The following is a 13,043-nucleotide window of genomic DNA, read 5'->3' on the forward strand; positions in this document are numbered from 1 at the left end:
CAGTTCGCGGCGAAGGACACACGAATGGCTTTAAGCACCTGGAAAGAACTGTCCACCTCGGGCCTAAGAAAAGTGGAAAATAATGAACGTGTGCCCGTCCGCCGGCAAAAGCCAGTGCTGGACAGCGCGCCATGTTAGGGAATGCGGAAGATGGAAACTCTCCCGGTTTCTGGGGGGCCATTTAACTGTCCCGACGGTGCTTTGGGGTGCCAGCGCCTCCTTTTTGAGGCCACCCTCACGCTGCATGCAGCGATGCTCGCACCAGGATCATCAATGCAGCCCTGGTGCCGTCACAGAAAGCCAGAAGCAAGCGTGTGCCCCAGTTAGGGACCCGTCACCTACATCACGGTGCTATCCAGCATCGGTCCTGCTGCCACTAAGAAACGAACCTACGTGTTCGCCTCGTGCCGCCATCTCTACGCTCCAGAACCATGACGCGTAAAGGCAGGCCAGCGCATGAATCGAGGCAGAGGGAGCTACAAGGCTCAGTGCAAAAGTCTTGCTGCCAGGGCCCCAGTTGATACATGTGCCCGTTTATTCCAAACAGAATGTGTTCAAGCACATCTATGTCCGCGGATGGCTGCAGACCGGCTCTCTCACGAATCAGTACGCTGTCTCAGTCTTAGGACGCTGCCTTCAAACAAGACCCCAAACCAAAAGGTCCCATCAACCCAGTGTCTTCCAAGGGGATCGCTGGTCAAAGTCAAGGCAGAGAGAGCAGCTCAGAGGTGCTAGTAACTGCTGCTTTGTTTTGTTTTATTTTATTCCAAAGGGCTCATCTTGACTTTGTAGATTGTTCAAAGGACCCAGAACCGTCCCTGGGGCTTATGAGGAAGACATTTTAAGAACACTGGAAACCGCATTCGTGAGAGGACCAGGAAGGCCACGCTGGCAATATTTTCCATGGAGACAACCCGTGCTCTCTCTGAGGGTCGGACGGGCTGAGCTGCAAGAACTTCATAGGGAAACGGCCCTACAGCGCCCCATGCTTGCCCCTTCCGGTTTCTTTTTGTTCCCCAAACCCAAAGAACATTCGAAGCAACAGAATGTGTGTCCCCCGAGGATGCCCACACTGCCGTTTGTGGTAGAAACGGGAGAATGCTTCTGGGAAGGGTCGCCAAGGTGGAAACACTGCCCACAGATATGGATCGACCTAGGTGGGGGTTCTGTGGAGGAGGGAGAGCCTCACATTTGGTATTTTTGTTTCATAAAGGTTTCTGTGATTTGATAGCTTATTTTCTTTCCTTTATGTCCCCTCCTACATGCAGTGCTGTCCATGGCACAGAGGGGCCCTTCTGTGCTCCTCCGGCCACACAGGGAAGGAGAAGTCAAAAAAGGTCCCACAAACTCAAGGCCAATTGCCGTGCGGCAGAGGTCAGACATGCATCCACCCTCCCCGTCTCCTGATTGGTTCTGACACTACCTGTTCTTCCCAGGGCCCTCTACTCTACACTAGGGCTGATCAGTCACTGTGTGGCCACACAGAGCTTCTAGACACAACCCACAATGATGGGGCTTTAGTAGGAAACTTGGCGGGTTACCGTAATCAGGATCCATAAGAATGTAGTCATTGGTCCATGGCCACACATCTCCTTAGCCAGCAGCCAAGTTTCTCTCTGAGTCTCAGCCTCTCAGCCATGCGGTCCCGTGGCCTCTGTCTCCATGGGCCAGGAAGCCCACCTGTCGCTCGGCCGAACAGTCTCACAGCCTCAGCTCTGCTCCTCTGTTCTGTCTCACGGTCTTCTTGCCTTGGCTCTAGGTCTCAGCTTGGCTTCTTTGCTCTGAAAACGGCCTCCATGCTATTTAGCCTCTTACCTCTTGCCTCAGTCTCCACCACTTCCGACAGAGACCTGAAGGCACGCCACTGGGGGCTCTCCTTCTGAAGGTCCTGGGACTGCTCTCTCTGTGTGTTTCTGCAAATAGTTAAGCACTTGACCACCAGTCAAAAGGGTTGGTGGTTTGAACCCACCGAGAGACGCACCAGAAGACAAGCCGCAGCCTTCCATCACTGGTTCCTATGGAACAACTCGACCGGATGCACGGGCCACCACGAGCGGGGCTGGACTCCATGGCAACTCATAACATCTCTGAAAGGGTCACCAAACCCAGGAGTACTAGCAGCCTCTGGAAATTGGAAAGAAAGCCCAGGGGACAGGGACGGGTGGGAAGCTACACCCTCTTATGCTCTCTTGGTTTGTTTTAGCCATCTGCATGGTTCCCATGTATGCACCGACAACATCGTGACATGGAGCAAAGACCGATGTTGTCAAGGCTCTCCTTTGGCTTGGCTCCACAGTCAATGCTCACGGAAGCAGCAATCGGGAAGTCAAACCATGTGCTGCATTAGGCAAGTCTGCTGCATAAGACCCTTTCAAAGAGCTGAACAGCCAGAACGCCCCTTTGAAGGCTGAGGGGTGCCTGACCCAAGCCGGTATTTTCAGTTCTCCTCATACGCATGTGCAAGTCGGGCAGTGACTCGGGAAGGCCAAAGGCGGTGTGATGCGCTTGAGTTGTGGTGTTGGCAAAGAATACTGACAATATCGTGGATGGCCAGGAGAACAAACACGCGTCTTGGAAGAAGTACAGCCAGAACGCTCCTTTGCAGGGAGGTTGGAAAGACTTTCTCATGTACTTTGGACATGTTATCAGCAGAGACCAGTCCCTGGAAAAGGACGTCATGCTTGGTAAAGCAGAAGGCGGTGACAAAGAGGAAGAGGGTCCGAGATGGGCTGACACAGTGGCGGCAGCGATGGACTCCAACCGCACAGTGATGAGGAGGACGGTGCAGGACCGGTTCTTAGGGTCTTTGTGCATTAGGTCACCAGGAACAGGGACGCACTCAACAGGACCCAACAGCAATCACACACACACACACACTCTCTCACACATACACACACACACACACACACATACACACTCACGCACATACACACACTCTCACACACACACTCACACACATACACACTCACACACATACACACTCACACGCATACACACTCACACACACTCTCACACACTCACACACACACTCTCACACACTCACACACACTCACACACACTCTCACACATACACACACTCACACACACATACTCACACACACATACACACTCACACCCATACACACACACACACTCACGGATACACACACACACTCTCTCACACACACACATACACACACTCACACCCATACACACTCTCTCACACACACACACATACACACACACATACACACACACACTCTCACACACACATACACACTCACACACACACTCTCTCACACACTCACATACACACACTCACACACATACACACTCACACGCATACACATATACACACACACACACACACACTCACACACATACACACACTCACGCATATACACATACACTCACACACATACACACACACACATACACACACACTCACGCATACACACACTCACACACCCACACACACACTCACACACATACACAAACACACTCATGCATACACACATACACACTCACACACACACACACTCACACACACACAACCACTATGTTTAAGAGGCCCTGCTCGTGGGGTGGTTTCTTTTCCATGCGGTGGGATTTCATTTCATTCAGTGTCCTTGGGGAATAAGTTACCATGGAAACGAATTTTCAAGGTATATTACAAGAACCAAAAGTTTGAAAAGTTTCTTTCTTTTAAAAAAGAAACCTTCGTAAAAGAGATCTCGTTCTTCCACATTTTATCGAGTTAAGAATTGGAATCTGACTTGTATACGTTATTCATGGTGTTACTCAGTAATCCCCTCCTTCTGTTGGGTGGCTTCCTTTGGAATGGACACAAATGTGAGTCTCTTCTGATCAGTTGTCTCGCGAGACAGCTTTCTTCTAAATGTCTTGACTCATGAGAATGTGCTTCCAGCACTGCACCCCTTTGTTGGAGCACCTTGCGCAGTACTCTGCCAGCTCCTGGGGCTCGGGCTTTGCCAACGTCTCCAGTGCAGCTTGGACGTCTCTGCGTTGCCTTCATTGATGTTCTCTAGTTCCTAATAGAATAGCCATTGCAATGACTCCCAAGAACACGCCGGTGAAATTCATGACTAACTGTGTTAAGGAAGTCGACAGTGTTTACTGCCAGTGGGGCTTCCTCAGTATAGAGCTGTTGATCAGGACATGTTACAAAATTCCTTCAGGTCTTGTGATAGGCCGGGTTGATTAGAGAAACAAATTCAGAGACCCTCACATGCACAGAGCAAGTGTACATTGAGAAAACATTCCAGCCAAGTCCAGATCAAGTCCATGCGTCTGATATTCGCCCATACGTCTGATACGAGTCCGTGAATTCCTCTTCAGACTCACACAGCACATGCAATGATGCCGACTGCAGGCAGCTCACAGGCTGGTGGGTGAATAGTCTTGTGGATCCAGTGGCGGTGGAATCATCTCAGCGCTGGCTCCCCCGGCTCCCTGAGTGTGGCTCCTCAACAGGCAGTTGAAGCAGAGAGAGTGTGTGGGCCACCTCCAGGGAGAAAGAGAGGAAGTTCCCAGATTCCTCATGAGAAGCCCACACCCAGAAGGAAGGATCATCAGACAGTGACCCGACTGACAGACTAGACGCCGTCCCTTCACTCCTAATAGCCTCGAGTTGAGATTATGTAACTCCCACGGGTCGGCTAAGAAATGCTCACAGGGGCATTCCACTGTGCTGTACGCCGCAACCCCAAAGCGTTCAGCTCAAGCCTCGTGGGTCTGCCAACCCGGCTCCCTGAATTAAATGCTCAGAGGTACTCCACTCGTTAGTCACCGCCCAAAGGCACTCAGCTCTACTTCTGTGGATCAGCAAGCTCAGCGTCCCTATTTAAGTGTCCAGAGGCACCCTCCTCTGCAAGCCAGGGTCCTGCATGAAAGCACCCGGCTTGACTTGCTCCGTGGGTTGGTATGCCCACGACTCTGCCCCATCCTCTGGTTTCTGCTGCTGCTCCTCTAACGTTATAACTGTCTTCTGGATTCAGGAGGTTCACGGACCCGGGATAGCGGGTCCAGAGGACATGCTCCACTCCTGGGTTCATTCTATATGCAGCAGAATCCTGTTGCAGGGAATCCTGCTCACAATTACTCACAGGTGAATTCTGTCAGTATCTTCCCCCGCCTTCTTAACAGACTCATGAAGGAAGCGGTAGTTTGAGGGGAATAGAGACTTTGGCTAGCAGAGCCATTGGAGAATCCACTGCTCTTGCATTCTCTTTTCAACAACTGGTCTTGAACACATGCTACGTCCTGAAATTATTGAATGTTGGACGCTTCTGTTGGGTCTTCCTTGTAGGCTGTCGTGAGCGGGGTTCTTTAGAGAAGCAAAACCAGTGAAGTGTACATATTTATGTATGTGAACAAACTTACTCACACAGTTGTAGAAGCAGGCAATTCCACATACGGGTTCCAAATCCGTGGGTCAGGAGTCAGGCTGGAGGCTTCTCCTGTCTCAAGTCGTTACAAGGGCGGATGAACCCAAAATTGGCAGTAAGGTGACAGGCTGGTGGCTGCAGAGGTGAATAAATCCAAGGTTAGCAGGCAGTTGGTTCAAATACAAAGAATTGGAGATTGATGGGCCCAATGTAGAATCCAAAAGTACAAGCAAGTTTGGCCAAAGTCCAGAAATAGGTGGAAACAAACTACATCCCCGAGGAAACTTCCAATTGATTGCATCAGGGCTATGATCCGAGTAATAGTTTAGCACCCCACCCTAATCTTCTTACAGCTGATTGGCTGCTCATACTACATCCCATTATGGGCGTATTTACATGGTGTTCGGTCAAACCATGGGTCATTACTAGGTCTTAATTGACAAACCCTTTGAGAATCCTGTCCCAGCCAAATAGACACAAAACCTATCACACACATGTATAGAGATCATCTTATCAATGGCAGCATCATCCTTCAGGATAGATATTGAAATGTTCTCTTTGATAATGAATTTGTCATCCCTACATAGTAGACCATATGACTATCTGACCCAAAATGGCCAATCCCAGCCCATTTCAGCTCACTCGTGTCTAGGATATTAATCGCTACACAGTCCACGTAATTTCTAGTGACTTCCAATTCTCCCAGAGTCACTCGTGAACAAGGGAAAGTTAAAAAGGAGTGATATAAAATAAAACCTCAATCTCACTGCCATCGAGTCAACTCTGATTCACAGCTACCCGATAGGGCGGGCTAGAACGCCCCTTTGGTCTCCCAGACTTTAAATCTTTACAGGATTTAATCTGTCCCACATAAAATCAAAGCAATCTTTAGTAAATAAACACATCAACAGGTGAAGCTATTGTTTCTCAACATATCCTGCACATGCTTCTGAAGGTGGTGCGTCCCTAAGCCTAGTTTGGAGACGTCTGCACTCTCTGGTTTGCACCATGTCAAACGGCAGTTCTGGCACCCTCAAAGGACTCAACTCTTGGTCCTTTAAATGCTCTCTAAGTTGGGGGAACACAAGTCTGACGGGGCAAGACCAGGGCTGCAGGGTGAAGGGTCGTTTCCCAAGGCATGTCAGCAGCACGGCCCTGGCTAGCCTCCAGGAATGAGCAGTGAGTTGTCGGGACGGACAGAAAACAACAACGTTTTCTTAGTGCAGCTTTCCAGTGCACTTGCCAACACGGTTCCCGGCATTCTTAAGACTTCCTCCTAGAAACCACGGTGATTGTCCGATGAGAAACGGTGTCAAGACGACCCCTTTGGAATGCCCGGAAGCCGCCACTATCATCAGTTGAGCTGCTCTCTCTGCCTTCATTTTAATCGGCCAGCAGATCCCCTTGGAAGATCCTGTTCTGATTGGACCTCTCTCTGAAGGCATCCCAATGAGGCGGAGGCTAGTTTATTACGGAGAGAACGTGCCTCACGCATCCACAGATAATAGGTACATATTTAAATAGGCTTTGCTTGGAATAGACCCATGCATGTATGAATTGGAATTCTAGTAGCTGTACCTTTTGACTCATCGCCATACAGTCCCTGTCTGATTATTCATGGGCGCTGACAGCTGCTCCGTCTCATTTTGAGTCATATTCTTCATGCCTTCCAACGTGAAGGGTTCATCTTCCGGCACTGTATTAAACAATGCTCTGCCTCTACTCGAAGGTCTTTGCTGATCAGTTTTGGGAGTAGATCACCAGATGCATCTTCCTAGTTGTAGTCTAGAATCTCGGTGGAAACCTGTCCACCCTGGGGACACTCTACTAGTATTTAAAATCCATCATCACAGCAACACGTAAGCCACCTCCGCCCGATTAACTGACATGCAACATTTTGCTGAAGATAGTCTTAAAAGCGATCGCAGCAGTCCAGCCACAGGGAACTGCTAGAAACCCCAAGAAGGGCACAGACGAGGTCCCGGCATGAAGCATGTCACTGGAGATGCCCTATGTACCCTGCATGAAAGTAAAGAATAGCAGAAAGGTGTTTACTTTCGTTGACTACGCAAAGGCGTTTGATGGCGTGGCACGTAACAGATTATGGATGACTGAGGAAAATGGAAATTCCAGATCATTTCATTATCCTTTTGCAGAATCTGTATGTAGATCAAGAGGCAGTCGCTCACACAGAACGAGGGTGGCGCTGAGTGGTTTAGGGTGAGGAACGGCGTGCGTCAGCCTTGTTTTCTTTTACCATGTTTACTTTCTCTGTGTGCCGAAGAACGTGGCTTCAAGTTTGAAAGAAGACGCATTATCAACCCGTTATATGCAGGTGACTCAACAGAGCTTGCTGCAAGTGAAGAGGGCTTGAAACACAAAGTTAAAGTCTACAGCTTTCAGTGTGGATTATAACTCCACATAAAGAAAATAGAAAGCTACACGACTGGACCAACAAGCAACGTCACGCTAAACAAGAAAAGACTAACGCTGTCAAGGATTTCATTTTACTTGGATCCATAATCTACACTCACGAAAGCAGCAATCAAAAAATCAAATGATATTATTACATCGGTCAAATCAGCTGCACCAGAATTCTTAGATGGGCTCAAAAGTAAAGATGTCACTTTGAGGACTGTGACAGTTAGGTTTATTGTGCCAACCTGGGCAATAGGAATATGCGGGTTTCATAAGGTTGCAGTTTGATTGGAGGGCAAAGAGATAAATGGCTTGGCAGGCCCCACCCCTCTCTCTTGCTCTCTGGTGATTGGACCAGCAAGCGGCTGCTTTAGCTAGTTGTCTGCTTCAACTTGTGAGCTCCACTACATGTGGGACAGCCAAGCTGTGGATTGTGTCACTAGAGCTTGAAGTTCCTTTGAGACCTGTTTTGCCACGCTGCTGGTGTGTACATCACTTGATGAGGTTGGTGGATCCTGTAGTCTTTTTTTGTTTGTTTGTTTGTTTGTTTGATCCTGTCGTCTTGCATTGCTTGAGTTCGATATCCATCTGGGCCTGCTTAGCTAAGCTCCCGAGCTGCTGACTGCTGGTGACCCACCCTGCTGCTTGCTGCCTGTGGCCGGACTGCCTGCATTATCCTAGGGAAGACTCAGCTGTCTGCTTCTGTGACCTTGGACCCAGCAGCCCTAGTGAGTTGAAGGACTTCCAGTATATTAACATCCATGGAAGTGAGTTGAACTGAGACCTCTGTATTGCTGTGTGGACTAATTAGGTGTTATATTTCTTTGTGCTGTATCTCTCTCTCTCTCTCTCTCTCTCTCTCTCTCTCTCTCTCTCTCTCTCTCTCTCTCTCTCTCTCTCTGTGTGTTTATAAAGTGTCCTGGTTTTATTTCTCTGGAGAACCCTGGCTAACACAAGGACTAAGATGTGCCTGACCCAAGCCGTGGTATTGTCAGCCGCCCCACATGCATGAGAAAACCAGACAATGAATAGGAAGACTGAAGATGCTTCAGTGCATTTGAATTGTGGCATAGGTGAAGAATATTGAGGATCCCATGGGTTGACAGAAGAATGGACAACTTTGTCTTTGAAGAGTACAACCAGAATGCTCTTTAGGAGGAAGGATGGCAAGATTCTGCCTGGAACGGGTTTTTCCGAGGGGCTAGTCCGGAGAAGGAGATCGAGCTTGGTAACGTAGAGGGTCAGTGAAGAAGAGGAGGAGAGGAAGGCCACGCGCTGGACAGACACAGTGGCTCCCGCAATGTGCTTGGATACAGTGTTGCCTGCGAGGATGGGAGGCCCGGGCCGTGTGTTCTGTTGCCATGAGTCAGAATTTGACTGCACCCCAGGACAACATGGATGACCGGAACGCACAAGGACTGTGAGTGACTCTCTGGCTGGCCCTGGCGGGAAGGGCTGTTTGCCAATGCACTGGGACTTCTCTCTGTCTTTAGGAGGCGTTTCTCTCCCTGCCTCGTGTCAGATAGGTGTGTGCACACAGGAAGAGCTGAAGCGAGAATGACAGTGCCCAGCCCGGGGCTGCGTGTGTTGTGGTTTTGAGAGCCAGGAGCCGGGCCTGACTGCTAAGGCTGGCACCATGGGAGGCCTCACGTGGATGGAGCAGTCGGGGAGTCTTGGCTGTGATCATGGGTCGGGGTTTCTTTTCTCTGTGCGGTGGCAGCGTGGGGCGGCTCGGGGTGGACAGAGGGGGTGAGGGAGGGAACGCCAAGGCTTTTGTGCCCTCGGGCCTTGGGCTTCTTAGCTACTGTGGATGGGTTACACCAGAACGACTCCACAGGGTTTTCTCGACGGAAGAGCCCTGGTCGCACAGTGGTTATGTGCTTGCCGCTAACAGGAAGGTTGGTAGTTCAAGCCTCGCAGCCCATCCAAGGCAGGAGTCAGTTCCTGTGATGACTACAGACCAGGAAGCCCGTGGGGAGGCTCTGCCCTGCCATGGAGGGCCACTGTGAGTCAGAATGGGTTCAGCCACACACATCAACAGCAACATCTCTGCAGCAGTAGGCTGCCAGGCCTCTTCCCGCATGCAGCTTCTGGGTGCTTTGAATCCACCAACCTCTGGTCAACTGCCAGCCCCAAACTGCGTGTACACCCAGCCCCCTCTGCTCTCAAGGGAAGCGATGCCATCTGAGTCACCGAGATGGCAGGGGACGGGCTGGAATCTGGGAGGAGACGATGCTTGGCACGTGATCACTGTTTTCATCACCCATCCCCTGCCTGCTCACTGCCTGGCACGTTCAAGTCAGAGGTGACCGCAGCCCCGGGCACTGGGGGGAAGTCTCGACGTGGCTCCCTGCATGTGTTAGCGCAAGCTGCCACACCAGCACTACCACAGGCGGGGGCTTTGATGAGCAGACGTGCTCTGTCTCACAGGCTAGGAAACCGGCTGTCAGAGCGCAGGACGCCGGCTCCAGGGCAAGGCTCTCTCCATCCCTTCTCAGGGCGGACTCCTTTTCCCAGGTAGCGTTTGTCGCTTGGTTTCTTGACAATTGCCACGGGGCAGCCATCCGCCCCCATTTGTCCTTCCTTCTCCATGTCTAGTCTGCGCCTTTGAGATCTCGAAGGGGATTGGCTTAATGCACACCCTACGTGGATGCGGCTGCATTAACCCAAAAGCCCGCTCCCCAAGGGAGTGTATGCCCAAGAATCAGGGGCAGGGGTCCCCATTCAGCTTGGAATGCTCTCCTCTGCTGCTTGGCTGCCACGCTGGAAACAACCCCTATAGGCTGGGTGCTCCGTGGCTGTTCTAGAAGCCTTACTTAGAGGAGAGGTGGCCTCCAGAGGCAGGAGGGAGCTGGGGAGGCCTTTCCTAAGGAGCTTGATTAAGCTCAGGTGCCTTCAGAGAAATGCGTGCTGGCACGCTGCTAGTCAAGGACTGCGCCCAGCGTCCCATTTCCATTTTTCTCTGGGTCTGCACCTGCCTGGTGGAGGGCCATGGGCAGGGCCAGTGCACAGCAGAACCCTGGGCTTCAGGCTCTGCTGGACCGAGGGCTGGGCACCAAGTGTGCTTTGGCATTTGCATGACATCCTGTGCCACCTAAGTGGGTTACATCCCTTCAGTTCTGATCTCAGTGACCTCAGCTGGGAGCTGGGGTGATTAAAAAAAAGTGTTTCCTGAGCGTGTGCCGTGGATGAAATGACCAATCACATGCCATCCCACACACAACATGCAGTCCATTGTGTGTGACTGAAGAAGGTGGGTCATAACCCCCATGTCCTCAGCCCTAGTTTAATGGTGACACAACTTCCACCAACCAGAGGAGGGACTGGGGAGCCAGGCAAAGCCTTGGGCAAGCCTGTTTTTCCCAGGACCTGCCCTTCTCAGCCAGGGAGGAGAGGGGAACTGGGCTTCTTTGCTGACTTGCCCTTGACCACCTCTCTCCAGACCAGATGGTCCCTGGGGTCCGAACCGAGTCTCTGGCTGGCCTGGTATGGGCAGACATTCTTTCTAGGGTCTTCGCAGGTTCTTGTGGAGTCAGGCTGGCTGGCGCCCCGTCCCCTCAGAAGAGACGTCAGTGGTGCTCTGCTTTGGAATCAACTCTCTGAGCGGTGGGAAGCTGCCAAAGGGCCGGGAACTGGGCTGTGCCCCCAGACTCCCAAGTCCAGGAGTGAGTTTCTTGGAGGGAAGATTGTCCTGGTGCCCGCACCCCCTCATGCAGCTACAGTGTCCTAGGAAATCCATGTGACACCCCCATGCCGTGCTTCTCAAGTGGAGAGGATGTGATTGGGGTGGGGTGCCCTATGCATTTTTTTGTATTAAAGCAAAGCAAATTATGGTAAACAGTACTGTGTTCCCCAAATCCCATGGCATTTTTTCTTCTTCCCCGGGGAACACAGGAAGAGCACATTTCAGCATCCCATGTAGTTAGCTAGGCCGAGGGCATGTGACTGAGTTCTGGCCAAGGACTTATGGGCGGAAGTGAAGCCAGCCACCCCCATTATCCTCCAAAGTCCTCTCCCCTCCTCTTCCCAAGGCTGCCCTTGAGAGGGCGGAAGTAGCTGGAAGCAGCCTGTGCCCTGGCCAGCAGCCTGACCAACAGCAGATTTGGGGCACGAGAGTCATTAAGGTGAAGTCTGACTGTAAGTCACCAAGACACGGGGATTTCTTTATCTTCTCAGCATAGCCTAGCCCATCCTGACTGAAATATGGATACACCAATAGTTACATGACTTTTTGATCTCAAGCATAAGGCTTTTCATAAGTGGCTGTCTGCGGCTGCCTCCTCTGGGCCATGCTCCGGAGTCTGAGCTCTCTGAGTCTGGGCCATGGTTTATACCCTGGCCGTGCTGACAGCACACCCGGTGACCCATCGATGCCAACAGTGGCTGGCTCCGGGAAATAGCTCAAAGTAGATCTATTTAGGGGACAAGTGAGGAGCTATTGAAGTAGAGAGTGTTTCAGTCGATGACAGTCGGGCTCTCAAGTATGTGATGATTTAGAAACGAATGAAAAATAGCTCGCGGTTGGCTTCTGAGGGCTCCCAAGCCCACTGGCTGTGCGGAGAGAAGCTGGCCCCGCGTGGAGAGCCCAGTTCCTCCCTTGCACCCCTGCACCATGGTGACAGCCATCGAGGTGAAGGTGCACGCCGATGCCATCTTGGCCGTGGCCTTGGATAAGCTACTTCTCCTGGGCTCCCAGCTGGCAGGTTCAGAGAACCTGGCTGGATGGAGAATGGCATTTAAAGCATTTGCCTTACACAGAACCCAATGTTTAAAAAAATCTCTCTAACTGCTGGGTGGGAGAGAGTTAAAAGTCCTGGACCAGAGGCCCCAGACTCCTTTTCACCGTGGAATCTGACAAGGCCATGGCACAACTTGTTCTTCGGATCACATAGGACACACCTACATATCCTTACGGGTGAGGAGGCACTTCTATCCCGAACTTGTTGGAGATGTGGGGCAAGGCCTTCCTTTCTCTGGGCCTCCTTTGCTTCCTTTGTAAAGTTGGCAGGTTAGCACACAGTCGTCACAGATAAATCTTATCATAAAGGTCAGGATAGTCAAGGCTCATTGAAGCCAGAGCCGCGCAAGGCTCCTGGGAGGGAATGGTGTGAAGAGTGGGAAAGCTTTGTGGAAGATGCAGGGGGTCCAAGGAGCTCTCGGGTCACAGACTGCTGTGCACACAGGCAGACACCCACGCAGGCACACCGCACCGCAGCCTGCAGCTCTGTCGGCCAGGGA

Source organism: Tenrec ecaudatus, chromosome 10 (genome assembly GCF_050624435.1).
Source record: "Tenrec ecaudatus isolate mTenEca1 chromosome 10, mTenEca1.hap1, whole genome shotgun sequence".
Taxonomy (NCBI): domain Eukaryota; kingdom Metazoa; phylum Chordata; class Mammalia; order Afrosoricida; family Tenrecidae; genus Tenrec; species Tenrec ecaudatus.